The sequence below is a fragment of the Oratosquilla oratoria genome, chromosome 40, assembly GCF_046742065.1.
Source record: "Oratosquilla oratoria isolate Oo_2021 chromosome 40, ASM4674206v1, whole genome shotgun sequence".
NCBI classification, from domain to species: Eukaryota; Metazoa; Arthropoda; class Malacostraca; order Stomatopoda; family Squillidae; genus Oratosquilla; species Oratosquilla oratoria.
This window is the reverse complement of record NC_134816.1, coordinates 5,696,816-5,701,815: the sequence shown is the minus strand read 5'-3', so window position 1 is coordinate 5,701,815 and position 5,000 is coordinate 5,696,816. Positions and strand designations below refer to the sequence as shown.

At 46.8% G+C, this 5,000-nt stretch overlaps 1 protein-coding gene across 1 annotated transcript in view; it reads left to right on the top strand.

The window, feature by feature from the left end:
* The window catches only part of LOC143020624 (protein Fe65 homolog), a 38,719-nt gene extending 34,231 nt beyond the window's left edge, over positions 1–4,488 (top strand). The window contains exon 12 of the mRNA XM_076177093.1: positions 4,354–4,488. The gene's annotated coding sequence lies outside the window, so the exon portion shown is untranslated. The remainder of the gene's footprint in view (positions 1–4,353) is intronic.
* Positions 4,489–5,000: the final 512 nt, after the last annotated feature.

Here is a 5,000-nt window from a genome sequence, read left to right as displayed (position 1 = left end):
TCCTTGTTACCAATATTATTTTTATTAATTTTGAATAATTGAGTTTGCTTCCTTAAATTTAAGGTACTGATAAAAAGCATTGAGCTCTTACTCAATATAATTTATATTGAATTATCACCAATATTTTTAGCTTTGCCCACTATGATTTCTCTGCATTATTTTTATTCCTAAATTCAGTTACAATTTTGTCATTCATGCTATAAGATTATATTTTGATGCTTTTTCAGAGGTACTCAAAAGTTATGAACTTCTTTTGCTATGTATATTATTTTCCCTAGACAGTGAAACTTCCATGCAGAACAGATGCAGAGTTTGGAGGTGATGCACTGATGAATAGGTCGTTAGTACCTCATCAAAAGTGTGACTTCAGCAGGACTAAGTTGCTGTAGGGGAGTTCTACCAGTTCTAGATTTCAGGAAACCTGTTTTAGCCAGCCAGCAAAATTTCTTAGTGGATCTACAAAATGAGCAATTATTGTTTCTCAGGATCTATTTACAGGATTGATAGCTTAAGTGGAAGGGCAAGATTTTTTTTATCAGGATATAGAGTGAGGCATCCTTCAAGGGTTTACATTCCATGCCACACTTACCTCCAAAGGAAGTCCACTGGATAGAGCTGGTTTCCAAAGGAGTATTGCTTGATCTTTTGGCCTAGTGTATTGTCATTCTTGATCACAAGGGGTGAAGATCGCCATTTCTGGCTTAATGATGCTAGAAAGACCAATCTGTTGACTATCAAAGATCCTCCAGCTGTGATTTTGAAGTAGAAAGTGTTAGTTTTGAAGTGGAAGGTGTTGCTCACTGCTGATGAAGTGTAGTCTCAGGTAGGGTCTTCAGGGTTGGCTTTGTTGTCAGAAATCCTATAATGAAAAATCAAAGTTTGATATGGTGTGTTTGAAATGTATGCATGAGAGTCTGCAGTTCATTGTTTATTCTGGCAGCTTAAGATCAACAGGCAGCTTGGTGTAGTTACAGTGGCAGATGGATTGATATAGTTGCGGTGGCGACGGCAGGTGGCATTAGTGATGTTGATGGCAAGGGTGAGGGTCAGAGTGAAAGGGTTGTGGGTGTTTGGCTGGATGCAGGTGTCAAATCAAGAGAGAGATAGAAGAAGCAAGCAAGCAAGTAGCAAAGGTGTGGACAACATCAGTATGACCTGCAGCAGCCTCTTTGTAAAAGCTGCTCGGAAATCTGAGGCACTGCGACCCCTAAGTCCCTCAAGGATATGATTTAGGACTTAAATTTTTTTCCAATTCCTAATGGAGACAGCTGCTTCTGCCATTTTTTCTCTCTCCTGTGCACGCATGCTTGGTCTCTTCATGTTTGCTTCCTCAGCAATTGCCCATGTGATCTTTTTTCATGCTTAAATTTATATCTTATTTTTTCATCTCTTTTTAACTGTAAGCTCATTTTCCTGCTTACACTTATTTTTCAACCCACATAATGGCTTCATCAATTTTCATGTGGCCAAATATATTCATGTTAACTTTTTTGAATGTTTTTAACTTTTTATTGCCACATGCCCCTGTGTATTTTAATACAAGTTCTTTTGATAACCTACATAGCAGCTTTTGTGCCTTGGTGTATTTTTGTATACTCATGTGTATGTGTTTTATATGCGTGTGTGTTTGTGTGCGTGTATGTGTGTGTGTGTGTATGTGTGTGTTTGTGTGCATATGTGTGTGTATGTTAGTGAGTATTAAGTACCCTTCTTTCCAATGTGATCTCCTTGGTTATCTGTGCTTCTTTAGCCTTTTTCTTTTATATAAGTTTGGATGCGACCTACTGTAAGTGGACAGGTCAGACATGCTGTAACCTGTCACTGGTGAACAGGTCAGATGCATGCAACCTGCCTTGGCTGGTGGAGAGGTCGAACAGTTACAACCTACAAAGATTAGGTAGGCAGGTTGTATGAAAGGGTTCCTTTTCTGGATAGACAGGTCGGATGAGTTGTCAGAGTTGATAATAATGTTAATGATTGTTGCCTCGAGTTACACTCACTGGAAACCTGCAACCCCACAGTGGCTGGCAACAGTCCTTGGGCCCTCCCATGGATCTCTCTGGGAAGAAATGGTAGATTATTGTCTGGGTTAAACTAGTGTGGGACTGCTTTTTTGCCACCAGCGTATAGTAGCAGAAAGAGAAGAGTTATCAGCTTTCCTGATGTGTAAAAATTGAGAAAATGCAGTCAAGGTTGATAGAGATATCTTGAGATCTGGTCCAAAGACCGAATGCTAGCCCCTTGGGGCTGCACCTCCAGATGGAGGTAAGGGTGTTGACAGGTTTTGAAAAAGGCATCGAGATGGTTCTGACCTTCATCTTTCAGGACCACCACATACATAATATACCTGTCATTGTTCCCAGTCAGAGTTAAGTTGGCAGATGTTCATGCTGAGTCAATTGGCCATACCTCTCTCTCTCTCTCTCTCTCTCTCTCTCTCTCTCTCTCTCTCTCTCTCTCTCTCTCTCTCTCTCTCTCTCTCTCTCTCTCTCTCTCTCTCTCCCTCATTCTCTCTCTCATTCTCTCTCTTTCATTCCCTCTCTTTCATTCTCTCTCTCTCGTTTTCTCTCTTATTCTCTCTCTCTTTCTCTCTCTCTCTCTCTCTCTCTCTCTCTCTCTCTCTCTCTCTCTCTCTCTCTCTCTCTCTCTCTCTCTCTCTCTCTCTCTCATTCTCTCTCCCTTTCTCTCTCTTTCTCTTTCGATCGCTCTTCTATACACCGCACAAACACATACACACACGCGCGCGCGCGCGCGACACGACTCGGTGACGCAGTGCTAGAATTCCCGGCCGCCACTACGGCGGTCCGGTTTCGAATCCCGACCAGGACTGAAATAATTTCAGTATCGTTGCGCTGCGAATCGTTACTCCAACTCGTGGGCTGGGAGTTGGGTGGGTGTGCGTGTAAGGTCACAGCATTACCTATAGATCGGTCATACATGAGCTCTGAGCTCTCTTCCGGGAGGGAAGTAGCTGCCAATCACGAGTCCAACACTTGATCCGAGACCATGGTGAATCACACACACACACACACAGACTGACTTAATCGGGTCACGTGGGGACGGCCTCTGGGTTGACCATTGCCTTTTGGATTCCCTTAGAATAGATTGAGGCACTCTTAGATATTTCCCCACGCCAGAGTGGGCTATCATCATTATAAACTGTCATCACTGTAGGCCTACACTGGGGATCCCTCTTAGTCTTGTCCTTTGCCACTGAAGGCCCTTGACAACGTCGATCCTCGATAGCTTCGGCGCTCAGAGTGTTGAAGGAGCTGATCTTCGTAGGCCTCAGTGTGTTCCGTGGTCAGAATGGATCATCGTCGTTGCGGGTCTTCGTCAGTGTGGGCCCTCGTCAGTGTGGGCCCACGTCTGTGAGAACCCACGTCAGTGTGCATCTTCTTTGGCTTGGCTTTCGCCTCGACCACAAGACTTCCCTTCCTTCGGGTGGGGACAGATCCTGGTGCAGGACTTGTGTGGCGCCATCCCCAAAGGTTTTGCGAGCTCAGATGGCGCGGGCCCAGTTGGTCCTGACTACCAGGTAGCATTATTTTAGCAGCTTACCCACCCGGCTAAGTTTCACACTGACAGTGAATCACTGACTGATCTACATTTACTCGCACTCACGATGACCCGCTTTTGCTGTCACTAAATGCTCCACTCTCTGACTCACACGCACTTCTTGCACTCATACAAAGTTGCTCTCGCTTTCCCCAACTCTTCATAACACCTTCGACTTGCTTCTACTTGGGAATAACTTCGTCGGATATCGACACCTTTGTATGTTTTTTTTTAAACTCTGAATTACTCCTTTCATTCATTGCAACCCACTTAACTCGTCTTAACTCAGGCTTGTCACATTGACTAACTGATCTGCCCAGCTTTTGTATGCTCATAATCACATTGATCATTAATACTCTTCTTGGACCTACACCATCGTTGTACAAGACACACACACAGACTCTGCTCTGACCTGCGCACGCTAACTGGCCAACTCCCGGTAACGCTAACTCTGACTGGAACCTACTAACTGGATCCCACTAACTGCTAGGTTTGACCTGCTCCTACCAACCCGCCACCAGGTCGTACGACCTACCCTCACTAACCACAAGGAGGTCTGGCCTGTTCCCGCTAACCGTTAGGTTTAGCCTTTCCCACTAACCAGGTCTGACATGATGCCACGTACCACTAAGTCTGACCTACTCCCACGTACCGCTAGGTCTGACCTGCTCCCCCACTAACCGGTAGGTCTGACATTTTCCTACTCACACTAGGTCTGACCTGCTCCCACTAACCGCTAGGTCTGACCTGCTTGCTATAACGCCCCACTAACGCCTCCTACCGCGCCTCCTACAGGATCTCTGGGCCCTGCCTGCAGAGCGTGAGGTAATACCACACCGGCACCTGGCGAGCCCGGCCAACCACTCCAGCTCCCCCTCCTCCTCCTCCACCTCCTCTTCGGCCACTTGCCCCTTCTCCTCTAGACAGGTCCAGGCCCTCATTTCGCCCACCTGCGACTCCCCGAAGTTTGTGATCGGGATGAACAGGTCTCCAACCACGCCCGCACTCATGATGCAGCAGCAACAGCATGAGTACCAACAGCAGCAGTTCTACCTGCAGCAGCCCCCAACACCGGCCACCCCTATGTCGCCCCTAGACGCCCTCAGACGGCTCCAGTTGGACGTGTCGCCCACCAGGGAGGAGGACGACGAGGACGAGGACGAGGACGAGATGATAGAGCCTGAGGAGGTGGAGCTCGTTGGCGAGCTAGACTTAGGGGATGACGACGACGAGGAGGAGGAAGAGGAGGAGGAGGAGGAGGAGGAAGAGGCGGAGGAGGAGGAGAAAAAGAAGGATGAGGAGCAGGAGGAGATGGAGGAGGAGTGAGTGGAGTGTCGGCAGCAGCAACAAGAACAAGAGCAACATCCAAGTGTGGAAGCAACACCCCCTCCTTCCCTCCTCCACTCGAAGTTGTTTACTAAAGCATTCGCAATTCCTAAAGA